This window comes from Clytia hemisphaerica, unplaced genomic scaffold, assembly GCF_902728285.1.
Source record: "Clytia hemisphaerica strain Z4C2 unplaced genomic scaffold, Clytia hemisphaerica genome assembly, whole genome shotgun sequence".
NCBI classification, from domain to species: domain Eukaryota; kingdom Metazoa; phylum Cnidaria; class Hydrozoa; order Leptothecata; family Clytiidae; genus Clytia; species Clytia hemisphaerica.
In genome coordinates this window covers 418,627-439,498 of record NW_027104560.1, presented here as the reverse complement: position 1 = coordinate 439,498, position 20,872 = coordinate 418,627, and the positions used below count along the sequence as shown (strand labels likewise).

The 20,872-nt window shown below is 34.1% G+C and overlaps 1 long non-coding RNA gene across 1 annotated transcript; it reads left to right on the top strand.

Annotated features, from left to right (window-relative positions):
* The first annotated feature begins 5,450 nt into the window (after window positions 1–5,450).
* On the top strand, window positions 5,451–20,186 carry LOC136823031 (uncharacterized). The gene is made up of 4 exons (XR_010848989.1): window positions 5,451–5,629; window positions 12,295–12,356; window positions 18,541–18,599; window positions 18,799–20,186. It is a non-coding gene; the product is annotated as an uncharacterized lncRNA (long non-coding RNA).
* Window positions 20,187–20,872: the final 686 nt, after the last annotated feature.

Below are 20,872 nucleotides of genomic sequence, written 5' to 3'. Positions count from 1 at the left end.
TTTTAAAAATCGAGCTGGTTTGATGATAGCTTTTCAGACTTCTTGTCCACGGTTTTTCATATTTAACTGCTCAAAATAAAATTCCTGCCCTCGTAAATAATAAAACTGAATTCACGGCTGTGGGGGGGTTATCTATATCCTTCAAGGGTGTTCAATAAAGAAACTAATTTATATGTTCATATAATTTACTTTCCGGCACTAAAATATTTAAGATAGCTGTAATATATATTTACTTTTAAATATAAAAAAAGAAAATTTATTTAGGTATAAAACTATTATGTAATATACACCATTTACTTTTGAATATAAAAAAGAAAATTTTGTTAGGTATAAAACTATTATTACTATATGTTTCCAATTATGTAAATGATTATTTACATTTAATTTATCAAAATTTATCTACCGGTATTATTTCTAGTTCATAATTCTTAATTTCAAATAGAAAGCATTTGATAAAAAAATATATTTTCAAATTGGTTACGTACATTACCTGAAGTATGAGAGAAGGAAATTTTCATTTTGTTAGATGTAATAAGACCATTAGCGTCTGATTTTAAAACAGACCTTTTAAAAGAGACCTTTAGGGGCTGCGATAACGGACTTTTTGAAGGGTCTTATTTCAAATGGGACCATTGGGTCTGGAATAGAAGCAGACCTTAATTGGTCTTAAATATCAAAGGAGACCTTTAGGAGCTGCGATAACAGACTTTTTGAAGGGTCTTAATTCAAATGAGACCATTGGGTCAGGAATGGAAGCAGACCTTAACTGGTCTTAAATATCAAATGAGACCTTTAGGTGTTGTGAATACGGAGGTCTCGTTTCAAACAAGACCAACAGGTGTCTAAAACCAGACCCTTAAAAGTCTTCTTCGGAACACAAACGAGGTCTTGATGGGCACCACTTAAGGGTCTTATTTGAATCAAGACCCTAGAGTCTGATTTGCAACGAAACCCTTTAGGGGCTGCGATAACTGATCGCTAATTGAGACACCGTAAAGGTCTCAGGAAAAAGCTTTAAAACTGAGAGTGTTTGTTCAAAAGATGATCAAAAAATGCAAAAATGAATAAATTCTTCTTCTGACTTACCAAGGGAAATTTTTTATCTTTACTTGTAAAAATATTACTTTCACCTAATTGTGATACCAAAATCGGTTCGTTTATTATTGCCTAAACTGTTAAAAATTGATAGGAATGATACAATTTATAACAGGTTTTTTATTTGTTCAGTGGTGAAGAGCTAATTTCCGAAAGGGATATTTTTCTCAACTTCAGTTGAGTTAGAATCTGACAATGTCTGTGTGTCTGTCTGTGTGTCTGTGTGTATGTCCCAAAACTTTGAGGCAGCCTGGAGACTTAAGAAATTGTTCGATTTGGCTGAAATTTGGCGCACTTGTTCCTTGGCAACTTCGTCCCAATGACGATTTGCTTTTTATATAGGATGTAGCAACTCGCCCTAGCAAACAACATTAGTATTCCCTTTGATCTGTTGTTATTCGCCGACACGGGAAATTATGACAGAGTCGGCATTTTTTTCGTGCGGGCGTCTATATGTAAATCTATGTGAATTGCAAACTATTGCCTGCTAGAAACAAAACAATTTTCGAAGTCGAATTTTCAGTCAGATTTTTGCCATTTTTATAATGTTATCTTGTTATCTTTGTATAGCCTGGATATCCAGGCTGTAAACTATTTCACAGTCTAGTTTTTGATATCTTATGTTCTGGTTTACAGCCTAGTCTCTCTAGAGCGATTTGCATTTTCCATATGAGAATGCAGTCCGCTTACTTGCGCTCACGTCGCTAAAGCCGTAAGGACCAATCTACATGGCGCGGAGCAATTTTGAAGCAAAATAGGATAGACCTCCACTTGCTTGTGAAGATAAAGCTTTCTGTTACATGAAAACATGAAAAAGAAGACAACAGAGGCAAGTTCATTTTCCAAGAAAACATAGTCATGATAATGCATGCAACCTTGTTCATTCATTCAATCTTTAGATGTTTTAAATGGCTTTAGATCTTGTAAGGCTGCTTTTTATTAATTTATGTTTTGCTGCTCAGGGTTGGCTAGGAAAGTTTTGGAAACATGGGTTTGCACTTTCATTCTCTAGGGAGACCAAGCTCTATAACTTTGTATGTTGAGGTAAATTGTTTTTTCTAAAATTTTGAGCTTGGATATCCAGGCTAATCTTTGTACTGAAGACTGGGTAGGTCTTTTTCTTTATAATGTTTAATGTGGAAAAGCTTCATAAGTAAGTAGAAGTAATTTTACGAGATATATAAAATATATAAGTAGGCAGAAAGGTTTGAAGGAGACTAGCCTACCACTTTTACCACTGCCACTATACAAGTTTATTGTGTAACCCCTGCCCAGTATTTTCATTACAATTTTCAACTGAATTTTTGATTGTTGTGTTGGTGTGGGACTGTACTTTTGTAAGGACACAATCTAACATGTTCGGAAAGCAAGAAAAAGTTTGATGTGGGGGGGGGGGTATATATTATTATATTTCAATGATAAATCTCAATTAACATTTTACCTGAAATATTTACATTTTAAAAACTTTATACGATATGATGTAATTACAAAATACTAGCTTAAGTTGTCCTTTACTATGAAAATCAAAAAAATTTAAGCTTAATGTACTGGTATTATTAATGGTCGAATGGAAAAACGGAAGGGAAACAACAAAGATAGTTCCTACAAACTTGTGTCCTCAAGGTAACCTAAAAAGGGGATGCCAACTTTTCTGGGGCCTTTCTAGGGGTACAGTAAAGGGATAATCAGATGGTTTGTAATATTTGACATGTGGCCAAATTTGGTATCCTTCTACTACTGTCCTGAGAAAAATTTCAATATATTTTGCCTAATTATTTTCCGAAGTCGAGATATTTAAGTCACAAGTTTTTGGATTTTAGGATGAAAAAAATATAATTTGAAAGTAAGAACCGAGTAATCACCTATTTTCAAAAATTTTGATTTCTCGATTTTGGAAAATTTTTACACAAAAATAATTTCAGGTTTTACTTTGCACATTTTGTGGAAATAATTTTCAACGGTTGTCACCCACTTTTTTATATTCCTTTTGATATTCCTAGAGGCTTTTGATGATTTTTAATATAAAGATTGCATTCCGTGGAACTAATTTTCGCAATACTCCTTTGTGCTTAATTGTAAAGGGGGTAACTTTGCAATTTTTCGCGAAAATCACCCCAAAATCACTTAATATTGACATCCCCTTTTATGGATTTTCTCCCAAAGTACCAGTGGTGCGTGGAATAAGCAGAGTATTCCACCCACTGCTACAATTAAGGACAAAAGAGTAGACACCCAAAAATGCAAAAATTAGTTCCCTCGAAAATTAGTTCTGCAAAAATCAGTTCCTGCAAAAAAAATTGCTATTAAACTTGTTCTTGATCAGAGTAATTTATTCATCCATAATATATAGGCTCTTTTAGTTTATATTGTGTTATAATTTCCTGGAATTTTGAGAAGTGGAGATTTTAGAGAGATTTTTCTGAATGCAAACGGTGAAAATCTTTAGATATTTCAAAGATCAGAAAAGAGCTTGTTGACATATGCATGACTTACAAAGTTCTCTCCTACTGCAGAATAATTTGACTCAAAAATATTCCAAAATAACCTGCCTGATCTTTTCCAAAAGGCCCTTTATAGTGTACTAAAAAGAATATATATACCCAATTACCAACATCATATCATTTTGTAATATAATGTAGGATGAAAAGTGAGAAAAGATTAAACCTTGTATATATATAACAATATTTTGAAAATCGTTTCTTTCTGTCACTAGAATTAGCAACACAGTTAAGTGTCAAGACACAAAATTTGTAAGCTTCTTTTGTAAATTACACTTACACGTTGATGCGTCTTTTGAATCAAAATAGATTTTCAATAAACAGACTGTACCTTTATGATAGGCGTTTAGGCTAACGCTATGCTCTATTGAATAGGGAAATTCCTTCAGCATACAGTTGTCATAAGTTGTCCTCAGTCAAAACAGGATAAATTGTTTCATCTTAAGGCAACAGTTGTAATTAGTTATTCAATGGACCATCCTGGTCACCAAACGTCTATCATAAAGGTTGATGAGTCTAGTCTAAACACAGATTTGATCTGCAGGATCACGCTTCAACTTGTCTAGATAATTTTCAGATAAAATGAAACAAACAATTGCCAAACAAACTCTAGTACTTTTTATTGATTTTAAAAGAAGTACACGTAGATTTGGTCAAGCAACATAGTTGCAAGAAAAAAAAAAGAATGGATTACTCAACTGTATTATCGGATATCAAACTATCAGTTTTTGGCAATAAAAATCTTCCGTATAACAAGTCAAAACAATTTGAATTGAGATAAAAGTGAAACATTTAAAGACGTATATAAAAAATCATGAATCAGCTCATAAAATCTTTACGAGTAACATCTCTTGTTCATTTTTCTTCTCCGATTAAATCGAAACTTCTGTGAGCGAAAGCAGCCACCGAGGGCAAATGATGGAAAAGCCGTTCCGGAGACCCCCCTCAGCTGGAAATGGCCTAGGCGTTCCGGGAAAATTCCAAAAAGTTTGCTCCTGGAAATGCATAGCCGTTCCCTGGAAAAATTTTGAAACTTCTGTAACAATCCTCCAGCTGGAAATTCACACGCGTTCCAGGCTGATTTTATGGAACTTTTTCACAACTGCTGGTAGATTTTGGAATTTTGGAGCTGTTCCTTTAACCAACTAGCTGGAAATCTGGAGCCATTCCTGGGACGATTTCGAGCTTCTTTTTCTTTTTTTTTGAGCCGTTCCTTGAGTCAGCCAGCTGGAAATCTGAAGCCATTCCTGGGACGATTTGTAGCTTCTTTTTCTTTTTTTCTGAGCCGTTCCTTGAGTTAGCCAGCTGGAAATTTGGAGGCGTTCCGGGTAGATTTTTTTCAGAGCTTTTTAAAACCAGCTCGGATCAAGATGTTTCCTGGAAAAACACCCTACTGTAGGGGAACGGCTCATTTTGATGTTTTGATTCAGCAGATTTATTAAAAATTGACCCGTTCCACTCCAGTAGGGTACTTTCCAGGAATGATTTGTATGTTCCGAGCTGTCTTTAATTCACCAGCCACAGCTGGCCACAGAAAAGAAAAACGATTTGTATATTCGAAGAAATACTTGTCAAGGACGGGGGTAGTATAAAAAGTAAACTTGTCTGATGGAAACTTTTGAATTAATAAAATATTGCTCTGGTAACCTTGAAAGTTCCAGGAAACAAATATGATTAAAATAGAATCTTCTTTTTGAAATTATGAAAAATAAAATAATAAATTAATAGCGCAAATTAAACTAACAACTAACCCCCGTCTTGATACAATAATGATTACGTCATTTACTCGAACACTTTCCCGCAGATTATTATAATGTTTGCGAGTACAGTTATGAGCTAGTTTGAAAAATAAACACGTTGATGGAGAGCAAGTATTGGTTTTTTGAAGCATGAAACTAAAAATGAGCGTGGCAGCTACAAACTAGGTGAAGCTCCACAGTCCAGCAACCTTTAACTCTCAGAGAAAATCTGATCTTTTTATGCTTACATGTAGCATTCAGAATGGATTGCCAATGCAATGTAAAGAGTGAGAACAGGTACGTTTTTGCACACTTTTTTTTCTACCTCTAATGCAAGAAAAAACTGTTATTTTATAGTTTTATCCTTTAGACCTACCAACCTCCTCTGGCAGTTTTTTTTATTATTGTTGCAGTAATCTTTGAAAGTCAAGAACTTTTTTAACTGCAATTATGTATGAGACCAGAAGATTTTATGAACTAAACATGAACCTCTGTCAGCAGAGGTGCTAAAAACTTGGAGCATGTGGCGGCAGGTCTATCTTTTTTCTGGACCTGGTTAGCTCGGTTGAGCTGTGCCAATGATTATAAGATGGTTATCTTTCAATTAGCAAAATGATTTCCTTTCTGATTTGATTTGATACACATGTTATGGATATATCACGTGGCTCCCTAGATTTTGTAGAGGAGGAGATATCTCCTATAAACAACTTGACTTAAATTATTATGCTTTAACAACTAAAAAAAAGACATGGGCACAAGCTTTTTGCTCATAGCTATATAGGTAAATACTTTTGAAACAGAAGCAGCCATGTGTACTACAGGTGACAAGGGAGAGATTCCCTGAAAATTTAGCTTTGCTTCAAAATTTTACTAGCCATAGGAATATTCTCGCTAAACATAAGATGTTTATATATACGCTTCCAAAGTAGTGTTCACCCAAATAGTCTTTCAGGGGATATGTGTTTATTCTCAACTTCAGTTGAGCGAGAATCTAATCTGACATTGTCTGCAATTTCTGTCTCATTTTAATGATTTAACTCTTTAAATAATACACAAAGAAATAGGAAAATAACATCAGAAATTGGTTGAAGTAAATTAAAATGTTTGACTTCATTTTTTGTTTCAATTTATCATCAACACTTTTCTTTAATTCATGGACAGATACCTACACTTCCACTTGCATTTTCATTTGTCAGATATTTTTATGATCAGGCAGACATAGATAAGAAAATTGAGATACAAAAACTAATATTTTGTAGTATGAGTGCATAGTGCTTTGTGACTTGGTTTATTGTACACTCAATGATCATTATATTTCATATCTAAAAAAATTGGGTTGGGAGACAAGATACATTGGTGACGACGCGCCCCTCGAACTAGCTTATTGTTTCCTTTTATTTTTTCAAATTTTCTTAACAATTTATATATTTTTAAATTATTAGTCAGGAATATTTTTCCCATTTTTATAAGAAATTAGGGATTCCAGAGTTGTTTGCGACTTGCCTGTATCTTGTGATTTTTTCAAAAACAAAATTGTCTCTCGGGATTGATATGGAGCGACGCGCTCCTTCTTCCAAGGCGTTTGCGAACTACAATACTTTCCCTTTGAGATGATTTATGCTAAATGGCATTAATAAGCAAAATGATCATAACAAAACCATGACAAAGCATCACAGTGTTCATAACCAATACAGTTAGTCAGCATAATGAAACATTATTTTGTTAGATCTGGTCAGCTTAGTGGAGTCAGTCTTGGTTTACCTGTGATTTGAAAAATCTTTTTCATATCCTAAAATATTTGGGCTGGGAGACAAGATATGTGGTGACGACGCGCCCCTCGAACTAGCTTATTTTTTCCTTTTATTTTTTCAAATTTTCTTAACAATTTATATATTTTTAAATTATTAGTCAGGAATATTTTTCCCATTTTTTATTTTATAAGAAATTAGGGATTCCAGAGTTGTTTGCGACTTGCCTGTATCTTGTGATTTTTTCAAAAACAAAATTGTCTCTCGGGATTGATATGGAGCGACGCGCTCCTTCTTCCAAGGCGTTTGCGAACTACAATACTTTCCCTTTGAGATGATTCATGCTAAATGGCATTAATAAGCAAAACGATCATAACAAAACCATGACAAAGCATCACAGTGTGTTCATAACCAATACAGTTAGTCAACATTTAATGAAACATTATTTTGTTAGATCTGGTCAGCTTAGTGGAGTCAGTCTTGGTTTACCTGTGATTTGAAAAATCTTATTTCATATCCTAAAAATTTGGGTTGGGAGACAAGATATGTGGTGACGACGCGCCCCTCGAACTAGCTTATTTTTTCCTTTTATTTTTTTCAAATTTTCTTAACAATTTATATATTTTTAAATTATTAGTCAGGAATTTTTTCCCCATTTTTATAAGAAATTAGGGATTCCAGAGTTGTTTGCGACTTGCCTGTATCTTGTGATTTTTTCAAAAACAAAATTGTCTCTCGGGATTGATATGAAGCGACGCGCTCCTTCTTCCAAGGCGTTTGCGAACTACAATACTTTCCCTTTGAGATGATTTATGCTAAATGACATAAGTAAGCAAAAAAGATTGTAACCAAATCAATACCAAGCGACAGTGTATATCAAAGACATGAAGTTAGATAACTTTAGATGAGAAATAATTTGAGAATGTTTGTCTTTGTTTTTCTCTTTATCTGTCTGTCTGTCTGTAACTTCAAACAAAGATGTTTCGATTTTTTGGGTGAATAACTGAGGTAGTTTTTGTTTTAGCCAAGAGGTTTATAGTTTCTCAGGCTTTGTCATTTCAAAATTCCAGGTGTGTGATCAATTTCACTCCTAAAAAGTAATTTAGGCCTGTGATGAGGAGTGCTATGAATAACTTTAGTAGTAAAATCTAAATTTATGGCCTGTGTTTGATCGCACTCCTCAAGAATATTAGGTGTGTGTGGAGGTGTACGGGTTTCCCGCTACAGTGGCTCTTATGATGGCCGGTTTGTCATTTTTGACAAGTTGTTATGATTGATATCAGTGTTTCAAACGAGTTCTTTTGTTCAAGAGGGAAAAAAAGATAGAGACTGATTTAAAAAAAAAAAATTCTGCTTTACCTCTCCACCTTGTGTTTCCTTTTTCAGTAAAAGAAAATTCAATAGTGTACAGTTTCCAATGTATAAACAAGTATTTTGAGTTCTAAACATGAGATGGCTTCAATTTTACAACACAGGAAGTCAGGACAGATCAAAACAAAGACCCTTGCTACAAACCAAAAAAAGAAAGCTTTATTGTTAAAAACAAACTAAATGAAAAGGTCTTTCTTTTTAAAAGGATTATCATGATTTTTTCCTCTCCTGAAAACAAGAAACCATAACAGCAAGAGAAAGTTCTTTGAAAGATTAGAGCTTGAATTTTTTGCGAAGCGAATGTACATGAGCGAAGCAGTTTTGCTATCGTGTATATGTACCTTTAAATCTCACCTACGCTGGGGAGCGCAAATGAAAAATTACTATATATATCCAATCTTTCAAACGCAGAAATGATTGAGAAAGCCGTCCGCCCTTCCTTAGATCAAACCTAGAATCGCGGCGGAGAGACCTGGAATTACGGATGGTTAAATTCGTTTTTTTCAAAAAGTGTCGCCTCGTGTGTTTAGATATACCAATTCTTAAAAGCTACGGAGATAATACACGCGGTCACCGGTACTAGATAAGCCTTGTTTTTATCTCCTTAAGGTTTAAATTAGGAAATCTAAAGAAGAGATCGGAAAATCAGCGCGGGCTGGAAGCGTTCAAGAAGCGTTCAAATGGCGCTCATTTTTCAAGAAGTCATTGCATTGACTCGAACAAAGACTTTTGAAGGGCTTTCGAACTTTTCCAAATTCGAATGTTGACAAAAACAACAAACAAACATTTTATTGTTGTTTTGAAAACAGATGGTGCTTGATGAAAATAAACGAAGAAAGCAGCTGAACTTGCGGAATGAGAAGAAAGAAGATGGAACTTTTATTGTTTCATCGACAGGCAAGGCTCAACAGAGTTTTTGCTTCATTGCAAGAAGAGGATCTAAGCTGAAGAATTGAACTGTATACATATGGTGGGAAAGCCATTCCTTTTGGCTTTTGGTTTAGATTGAATTGAACCTTGGTAGTATGTTGAAGTGCTGGACTTTTTGTATATTTTAAATTGACGGGGACAAAAATATTTTCGCTTTTGGATATGGCTAACCTGGAAGAATTTATTCCTCCCCTTATTCAGTGGAAGGAGAAATGTTTGTTTGTATTTGTTTATGAAATTTTGGCTTGACCGACCCTCGATAATGTGGGATCTTTGGTTGTTGTTTGTTGTTTATGAATACTGGGAATACGCATGTACATGTGGTCAGAGAAATAGAACATTGACATGTGATTGTATTTTAAAAGATTTTATTGTTGGTAATGGTAATTAATGGTAATGACTTGTAAAATGTCGAAATACAACGACAAAACATGACATTATGTTTATGGATGCATTTTAACTGTTTTAAATTCCTGTGCTACAGCCGAGAAAAAAGTCACAGATTTTTTATGTGAAGAGTTTGCTCCTGTTTGTCAACAACTCGAGTAAGAGGGTAAAAGACTGTCAAGTACTTGCCTCCACAGCAAACTTAAGCTAAGAGTTTCCCAACTTTGAAAAAAATCACAGCCAGTAAAATTTAGAGGTTTTACTTAGTAGAATCGTTGAAGAATACTTTCTATATCTCAGTTTTTTTTATCTGGTTTTTCTTTATTTTTATCTCAGGATTTTACAGAGCTAATAGTTTAGATATAATTTTAGAACTTTGTTAAATTTTTCAGAATTTACGATGCAATGTAATGATACAATATTCCTAATTAATATGGTTATCTGGTTATTGAACTTTGAAACTACATAAGTCAACTTTATTTCTATTAAATTCTAGTCTTGAAATCCTCTGTATTTCACATCTCTGTCTCAATAAACCGAGTGATGTTTAAAGTTTGTTTAACTTTTTTTGAATCTCTGGCTGGGCTCTTTGCAAGGAAGACCTTTTGAAAAGGCTAGAGAGGTATTTTTCCTCCCGGGACGTAATTTTTGCCAAGTTTTCCAGCGGGTCTATGACACAGGGGTGTTTATGTTAAAAAAAAAAAGTTTTCGAATGTTATTTTTATTCGAACGTTCGAAATTTAAAATCAGAAAGATCCGAAAGTTCGATTTTGAACGCAAGGAGTTAGAAACCGGAAGTAAAACGAGTCTAAAACAAAAACTAAGAAATAAAACTACTCAAGGCTCAGGGAGGACAAATGATTATTGAGCTTTTCACAACGATTCATGAAAGAAATCATATAATTTTCCTCAAATCCGTAGAAGAAAACGTCGTAAGTTTGTACACCTGAAGTGTTTGAGGCTCGGTCTTCCTGAACCTGAGCAGTTGTCGGGGTTTCGCGGGGTTTACATTTACGAATTGATTATGAATCTATTTTAACTTGCAATTTCTATTGTGTGACCCTATAAATATTTTGCTTGCAACTTGCGAATCGAGTGACTTGCCTGGATCGCTTCGCAATTCTTATACATATACACTAGTTTTTGAAAAACCCTAGAAAAATCATAGAATATTCTTGATAAACCAGTATCCCTAGTATGGTAAAGCAATAATGTGACATACTTGATGCTTTATTGTATACTCCAAAGTTGAAAATCCTTGTTGTAACTTGAAAAAAAATTCAACTTCTTGTGACCAAAACATCTTCAAAATCAAAACAAACAAGAAATCTAATTTTGAATCGTTAATTCAAACAACTGCGACCCAAGTTTTTCTTAATACATACCATAGATACAACAGAACAAATTTATCTTTGAAAAGCTTTAAACACTAAATAAAATCCTCCAAAAGCTAAAGCAAACTTGGAAACACAAAAATCCTTCCTCTCGCTAAGGCCTTCCTTCATCTTGGTTTGAAAATATCTAAATCAAAATTTCTAATTCTTAACATGTAGAATACTCTTGAAAAAGCAAAAATACTCCTTCATTGGATTTTAGTGAAAGGCAACATTTCTTGGTAAAGAGGATCTGTTAAGCAGCCTCTAAGAAACTTTTTCGTTAAAGGATGAGCAGAAGCCTAGAGACTTTCAACAGGGGGGATTCCCACAAATATCTGTTCTCATGATAATACTTAAATAAAAGTATTTCTCAACCAGTACTATTGAATTATTTTCCCTTGATAATGATAGTGTCAAACCTTTTTAACAATAACCTTGTCATTCAAGGCTTCAGGGGACTGAACAAAAAAATTTAATAAAGTTTTTATGGGTGTTTTTGAGGAGATGTAAATCTGAACCTTTTCAGTCTTGAACCAAAAAATTATAATTCAAACCTTCAGACAGACAGGAAATCTACTGCTATTATTCAAATTCAAGTTATTGTTGTTTTTATTTTGATTTTTTTGTTTACTCATGAGGTCCTGGAAACCCTCTCAATCTACACGTTCTATAGTTTTAACAAATTACCACATAAGATAACTGCTTTTACAGCATTCTTTGAAATGCCAAATTTAAGATGGACTGAAATTAATAATTGAGTTTTAAAAAGAAATCATTTGCTAATAGAAAACTATTCAAATAATTGATAACCAAATATGAGGCACTATTCCTATTACTGTTATCTGACTTGTCAGATTGTCATACTTTGAAATTGAATTTCCTCTATTTAGCTTATTTAATTTCTTACTCAGACAACATTTCAGAGGATGAAGAAAGTGAAAAATATGACTTATTTTAACTGCTTCTGCATACTAGTTTGTTTTGAATTTGTCTTGCCTACTTTTAATTGTGATTTGTTACATTCTAGTAAATTTATGTTCCTTTGAATAAACTACTATAGCATTTTTAAACTACGTTTCGTTGATACAATTTTTTCAAATTGAAGAAAAAGTTTAAATCAAATATTTGTATTAATTTTTTTTCACTCTAGTGATCAAGTGATTTATTTTCATGGATAATCAACATTCAAAAGACGTCCAACTTGGAGAAATGGTAAAATTATTGTTTCTTGGGTTTTAATGGAATATTACTGCTGGGGTACCCAAAGGGGGTGGCAAATGTTTCATTTCAGGTAGATTCTGAAAAGGAGAAAGAAGGAGAGCATGGCAAAAAAGTTCTGACAAAGCTCATACGTACCATTTGCAGCAAATTTATTACTTAGCAGTTGAAAAATCGTGCATTATTGGTTAACTTACAATGGGCTGAATCACTTTCTAAAAAGTATGCATATTTTTGGCAAAATTTAAGAATAATGGGCTAAGTGTCTCAGGGACAAAAGATGTTTCCATTTTCTGGTTTGGAAGGTATTTTTTTGGTTTACAGACATTGAAGAGGAACCTTTAGACCGGATGATGGAGAAAAAAAAATAACATAAAATGTTTGTTTTTAAACTTGAATTAATGGTTGAGAAAATAAAAAATGTGTTTGGAGATACCAGAAAATCAACAAAAGTTTTGTAGTTGGAAACTTGTGTTAAGGGTGCCATTAAGGAAAGCATACAATATTGGAGGTCTTGTTATTTCCTTTCTGTTGCATCAGCGAAAGTAAACCTCTTCAAAATCTCAACATTTTAGTGGATGGGAAAAACTTCAAGAACCATGAAATTTGATACGGCCTTGAAAGGTGAACATTAAAGTATCCTCCAGACCCGGGGGAGGGGGGGGCAGCCAAGCAAAATGACTGACAGGTATGTGCGGGCACAAGGCATCTGAAATGCACAAATGAAATACACCCCTTCGGAAATTCCACAAAAAAATCGCGATAAAATGGATCCGTTGAAATTGGGAGGTAAACATAAATGGTAGCGCAAGTAGCGGCGGTAAAAACAAGAACTCATTTGCTTATATCTGGCTTGTTTGTATGTTCCTAAAAATACACCTCATTTCAGTGAATTTGAAAAAAACAAACAAGACAAAGCCTTCAAGATGCTAGCAGAAGCTATAAGAAAGAGAAAAACAACAACTTTGGTGGTTCTTCAGTTGATTTGGGGGCTCTTTTGGCATCAATATTTTGGGTGGTTTGTAAAGCTTTTTGCCAGAAAACCGCAATATCGCGCTTTGTTTACCTCCCAAAAAGTGTTGCGTAGCAACAACGACAGGAGATGGTATTTCTGATGAGGTGTAAAGGGATTCAATCCCCTTTTCTTTACCTAATTCTTTTCAAATACTCCCAGTAAACATTTAAAAAGTAGTTTCTCAATGTTTTGTGAGTTTTTCCAAAAAATGCTTTTCAGAATAAGGTCTTTCCCAATTTTCATTGGGATTTAATTTGGCAGATAACACTGGGTACCTTAAGGGGATTAATTTTCGCGGGGATTATATTTCGCGAATTTCGCGAGTTTTTCCGAAATTCGCGAAATATAATCCCCGCGAAAATTTTAAAAACCTTTGGATTCGCGAAATTCGCAAAATATAATCCTCGCGAAAATTAAGTTTTTTTAAGACCTAATTTCCCTTTGTTTTCAGAAAAATTATACCTATTAAGAGCCATTTTTTTTAAAAATCTTCAGAATAAAGAAAGTCTGATACCTCACCCTCTTAGATTTTGATGAAATTTTGACCAAATGATCTATCACACAAGAAAATAAGACTCTGAAAATTTCACCTTGATATCTCAAGTAGTTTCGAAGACACAGCGTCTCAAAGATAGGCTACTAAGCGAAAATTGACCCCTAAAAATCATGAACTCTGGTGGGGAGCAGATTTTGAAAGCCAATGAATTTTTATTCAAGTACATTAGAAAGCTGATTTACAGTGGATTTCAAGAACTTTTTGTAGGGAATCAGAAAAAATCAAATTGAGTCTCCAAAATTTTCCCCGAAAATCTCTAGCACCTCCTGTAGAGGGCTTCAAACTTTGCGTAATCTGGGTTTGGAAGCACTTTTAGCTGGCTGCTGATGGTCCTTGGGACTTTTTTGAAGTAAACTTTTGACCTGGAGTGGTTTACTGGTGGGTTTTGGCCACAAAAATAACATTTTCAGGATTTCCATCTTTGCGTAACCGTCAAAAATGGCCGAAAAAATTGCTATTTTGGCAGACCTGGAGCAAAATTCAAGATGGCGTATCTTTTTAAGGCAACACCAAATTTTTTTGAAATTTTTAGCAAGGCTTCCTTAGTAGGTCTAGTTTATAGCCTCAAAAAAATCTCAATGGGCTTTTGAAGTCTCTTAAAGATATGATCGATTGAAAATTTGCTTAACTTCGTTGTTTTCTCCCTCTTAAAATGCTAAATCAGGCCCACTTAAGGGCTCTAACAGGATAATTTTTGTCAAAATATTGGTTGATCTTCTCTAGCCAACTAATCATTGGCATTAGGGGAACAACTGAAAAAGATTTCAGGTCATTTCCTTCAACAGATGACATTTTATGACAAGTTTCTTTATTTTTAAGTACAGAATATGTAAAAAAATGAGACTGCCATCTGGCGCTTCCTACCATTCCAGGGCCTATATTTCCAGAAAAAAACTCAACCTTTCACAGTTTGGTGAATATTAATCTTAAATATAAGCAGGTTACTTCAACTTAATGGGTTTAACAGTACTCAATTCATATTCAAAAACTTTTTAGACTCATTCAGAAATCCTACTTTGACAATAATTTGCGCTTTACCGCAAAATTTCTAAGTCCAAGTGTCGTGATTAGCTTTTAGACTGTCCAATATCTCTATAATAGTGTACACTAACAGTCTTACTTGTTGATTCTTAAATAACTAAGCAACATTACTAGGGTGATAATTTATGAGATACTGCAAACAATGCTGTTTAAATCTTCTGGACAAGAAATATTGGACAGTCTAAAGCTAATCACAACACTTGGACTTAGAAATTTTGCGGTACAGCGCAAATTATTGTCAAAGTAGGATTTCTGAATGAGTCTAAAAAGTTTTTGAATAGGAATTAAGTACTGTTAAACCCATTTAGTTAAAGTAGCCTGCTTATATTTAAGATTATTATTCACCAAACTGTGAAAGGTTGAGGCGTTTCCTGGAAATATGGGCTCTGGAATGGTAGGAAAGGCCAGATGCCAGTCTCATTTTTTTACATATTCTGTACTTAAAAATAAAGAAACTGTCATAAAATGTCATCTGTTGAAGGAAATGACCTGAAATCTTTTTCAGTTGTTCCCCTAATGCCAATGATTAGTTGGCTAGAGAAGATCAACCAATATTTTGACAAAAATTATCCTGTTAGAGCCCTTAAGTGGGCCTGATTTAGCATTTTAAGAGGGAGAAAACAACGAAGTTAAGCAAATTTTCAATCGATCATATCTTTAAGAGACTTCAAAAGCCCATTGAGATTTTTTTGAGGCTATAAACTAGACCTACTAAGGAAGCCTTGCTAAAAATTTCAAAAAAATTTGGTGTTGCCTTAAAAAGATACGCCATCTTGAATTTTGCTCCAGGTCTGCCAAAATAGCAATTTTTCGGCCATTTTTGACGGTTACGCAAAGATGGAAATCCTGAAAATGTTATTTTTGTGGCCAAAACCCACCAGTAAACCACTCCAGGTCAAAAGTTTACTTCAAAAAAGTCCCAAGGACCATCAGCAGCCAGCTAAAAGTGCTTCCAAACCCAGATTACGCAAAGTTTGAAGCCCTCTACAGGAGGTGCTATAGATTTTCGGGGAAAATTTTGGAGACTCAATTTGATTTTTTCTGATTCCCTACAAAAAGTTCTTGAAATCCACTGTAAATCAGCTTTCTAATGTACTTGAATAAAAATTCATTGGCTTTCAAAATCTGCTCCCCACCAGAGTTCATGATTTTTAGGGGTCAATTTTCGCTTAGTAGCCTATCTTTGAGACGCTGTATCTTCAAAACTACTTGAGATATCAAGGTGAAATTTTCAGGGTCTTATTTTCTTGTGTGATAGATCATTTGGTCTAAATTTCAGCAAAATCCAAGAGGGTGAGGTATCACACCCTGAAGACTCTTAAAAAAAATGGCTCTTAAAGACATATCAATCGGTACGACAGAGAGTTTTCTCATCAACAATGCTTGTTATATCTTTAGACAAAAGCAAGTTTTTTATTGGTCTACTGTTCGATTTTTTAGTTTTGAACTTTCGAAAAAGCCCACTTCTCGCGAAACTCGCGAAATTTAATCCTCGCGAAAATTTAGAATTCCCGTCTTCGCGAAAATAAGTCCCGCGAAAATTAAATTATTTCGCGAAAAAATTGTCTCGCGAAAATAAGTTACCGCGAAAATTAATCCCCTTAAGGTAACACCCAAATCCGGGAAATGCACAAAATTCTATCCTTGCAAAATTTTATCCCCATAAAATATATTGGCGAATGAGCCAGTGTGAACCCCTCTTTATATAGGGAGTACAGCCTGTCCCAAAAATAAGCAAAGGGTGGGGGTAGGAAAAAATACTTAATAAAGGGTGGGGTAGATTTTCAAAGAGGTGTATAGATTCTTAGAAAACTTTATAACAAAGTGCAACAGCCCTTGTAATCTTTATACCTTATCAGCCCTTTTTACGCCGACCCCCTTTACGCTGGCCAAAGCTGAATGTTTTTCAATTTTATCCCGGCTGTTAATTCAGACCCCTTACGTCGACCCTTATTACGTCAGCGGCGAAAAGATAACACCAATAAGAGCCAGTGTAAAAAGGGCCAGTAAGGTAAACATCTTTGACTTTTTATAAGTAAACCTTTCAAAAATTGATGAAATTATTTGAACTAGGGGATAACATGGACTGTTATGGGCAAGACATATCTTGGCAAAGGTTCTGAAAAAGGGCAGTTTTCTTGGGGGTAGCTACATTTTGCAAAAAGGGAGGATAGGTATAAAGGGCCATAGTGGGAATCCCTCCATTCTTTTTTTTTAAGGGGGAGGTTGAAGGTTCGAAGGTTTTTAGAGATTTTGAAACGGGTAGCATTTAGGATGTCGACAAATTTTAGGTGTGGGTGACCCTATAAAGGCAGATAAGTTTATTTGTATGGAGTGAAATTTCAATCTGTCATTAGTTATCACCATTTAGATAACAAGTATCCAAGAAATCAGAGTTTAAGGGTATCCCAACGTAAGAATTTGCCTGCAATAGATGGGGGGAATTTACTTCAATTCATATTATGTATAAAGATAATTTCTCCTTCAAAACATATTTCAACTTTTTTTGAATTAGGTGGGTTGATATTTTTTTAAATTCAGGTGGGGTCGGCTAAGAAGGTCGTGGTTGAGTATTGCTCAATTTTCACGTGGGTGTAAAGCTATCGAGGTGGAGGACATTTTTATAGTGGGGGCTGAAGACCCACTATGCACAGTGTACCCAGACTCGAAAAATCCTCAAGCTGAAAGTTGCTGAGAAGCCTTGTCTTGAGTTTTTTCTGAAAGTTTAACTCAAAACCATAAAAAATGGCCATTTAACATAGAGTTTTGAAGTGATTTTAAGGTCCTGGGGCTCCTCTTAAGACACCATTCTGAGCAAAAATTATTTTTTTGAGCAATTTTCAGCCATATTCTTAAAATGGCCAGATTTTTACACCAGAAAAAGTTTTTTTAAATTCCGCAAAAATTTCTTCTTGCAAAAATTTCTTCCCTTAAGGTAGTCAAAAAGTGGCTCAAGATTTGATTCTTCTGCAAAATTTAGTCAAAATACAGCCATTTTCACAGTGGTTATTGTCGTAAAAATCTGAATAAAAAGCTAAAATAGAAGTTTTGCTCAAGGTGGCCGCAGGTGTTTGACTACCCTAGATGCCTGCTAAGATTGAAGAATGATTCCTCTGAAAATAGATTATAACACATTTCCACAAGAAGTTGACTGTTTTCTTCTTCATTTTTCATTTTCATTTTTCATTTTCCAAATTTTTTGCTTGATAATATTCCACTCACAAATATCTTTTCAACGTTTCGAATTCTATCAAAAGTTGCAGCGATTTTTGTCTCGGCTGCAAATTATTTTGAGATACATTTTGGGTGTTGGAGGGGTCTGAACAACCCCCTATTTTTATTTTATTCCCGCTTTGAATCAAATTCCGACGAGGGGTCGTTTTAAAGCATAGCACGTATAATTATTGAGATATGAGGTTTTTTCCAATTTTTCATGTTTTGGGCACACTGTGTCATGTGAGGGAGTGGTAGAAACTGCCCTGGACACTGCTCTGGACACTTATGTCTGAGCAAAATTATTACATTCTTACAATCCCTAATCTGATATTTATTTATTTTTACCCTAGTAATCAAGCATTGATGGACATTTAATCGAAATTCAAAGATCTCACAATTGATGAAGTTGGTATGATTTTATATTCGATTTATTTTACATAGTACCTCCCCCCCCCCTTTCTGCTGGAGAATTTTTTTTTTCAGAAAAATTTTGGGGTATTCCGAAAAGGTACGAAGTAATTTTCCTATGGGGAAATGGGATTTTAGAATAAGAATGCAGAAAATAATGTGAGTCATTAATTTCACGGTTTTTCCTTTTTTCATTACAGCTATAACCGAAGCTCAAAGAAACTTTTATTATCACTACGTGATACCATCGAACAAACTGATACCAGAGGAACTGAATTGCTCGATTTTCGTAAGATCACTTGGAAAGAAAGCAAAAAAACACAACCTGTGTTTTCGAGACGGCAATCTCAATCCAACAGAGACTTTTTCAATGACTTTAATTTATCTTTAATTTATTGTCTAGCTTGCGATCACCGTATTTCTTCGAATAAACTGGGCGTATATTGTTTTTTTTTCAGTGTCCAAAATTTTCATTAAAACCACAAAACTCGTCAAGTCGGAAGGGGGCGTTTATTCGAAGCAACATGGTAATTGGATTTTGGTTGAATTTTTTATCAAGAAATTTAGTTCGCCTCAGCCCACTTTTCACTTTTGCTAAAAAGAAGTAGGCTACATTTTAAACCGGGGATATCACAGGTTATATTTCAGAAGCAGCCAACGAGCCCATTTCCCTGAAATATCTGTTTCCCTTTTCCAGGAGAGCTTTTTTTGAAAATTGGGGAAACAGATCCGATTTTCTAGGAGAGACCTTTTCCTTAAAACTATCTGTTTCCCCGCTCCAGCTGATGACGTCATCAGAGAGAAACAGATCAATATTTCTAGGAGATGACATAATAAATTGGGAAACAGATATATGTTTACAAAAAATCCAAAAAGTTGCATTGGAAACAGATTGAACTTTATGGGGGAAACAGATATCAATAACAGAAAGAAAGGGAAACAGATGAAAATTTCCAGAAGAGGGGAACAGATATCCTATTTGGGAAAGCAGATCAAAATTTTAATTCTGAAAATTGTGGAAACAGATCAAATTTTTCTAGGAAAGATACTTTGAGATTAAAAATTTAGGTTTTGCGGAGAAACACAGATCTTCATTTCTAGGAATAAGATTTTTGAAATATTCGGCCAACAGATCAAATTTTCCAGGAAGGCTATGTCTGGGAAACAGATATTTAAAAAAAGATCCTCGTTGGATGCTTTCGATATTTCTAAAATCTAACCTGTTGTACACCCAGTTTAAAATGTAGCCTACTTCTTTTTGTCAAAAGTGGACAGGTCTTGATCTTTGATATTTTTATCGAAATATCTAATGGATAAAATATAATTCGACTTTTTGCTCATGTATGTACCCTTTTTATTGATTTTACTCCGCATTTCTAAATTTTAAGCGACAATTTGAGATGAATTTTAAACCTTGTCAAAATGAAAGTGAAAGTGACTAAATGCAACCCTGGCTTTATGAGATTTTTGGAAACTTTCGATACATTTAAATTTTTAAATTTGAGCTTCAGTATGTTAAAGAGTGTATTTAGACTAGTTCTGGTTCTGGTAACTTAACATTTTAATAATAATAAGGGACAAAATTGAATTCGGTGTAAAAAATTTGATTTCAATTTTGGTTGAGGTATGAAAATTTTTTTCTTTGGTGATTAAAAAAGCGCGGAAAAGTCACTTTCCGGTCCCTATTAAACGAAATTTCTGTACCTATTTATAAATAAAAAAAATTTTTTGACTTTGTGAAATTAAATCAACATGACGAAAAAATAGTATAAATATTCGGTATCAGAATTGAGAAAAAAATCATGGCAAAATTTTCGGTATTTCGGAAATCAGAAACGACGTATACCCTCCCCCCCCCAAGATCGAGGGATAAATCACTTCCAAAAAAGTGTTCAAAATCGAAAAACATTTGGGATTTTGGGATGTTTAGGGTTTTTAGGGATTTTCAAAGATGATAATAAAATTCGTCTTTTAACCTTTACAATTATACCTTAGGCGAGACCAATTTAATTTGTTATTCCCGACCGACCCTATTTTTGATAAAATCAAAATAATAACAATATTGAATTTCCACTACAATATATTTTACACACTAGTTATTTGTAAGTATCAAATTTGAATAAAGCTGAAAATTAATTCAAGAAATTGAAGAATTTATAAAATCAAGCATTCCATACACTAAGATTTTATTATGGTCTTAATCGAAGATAAAAAAAAAGTGAATTTTTGATCCAGATATTTTTTGTAAAACATTTTCGGTACTTTACCAACCCT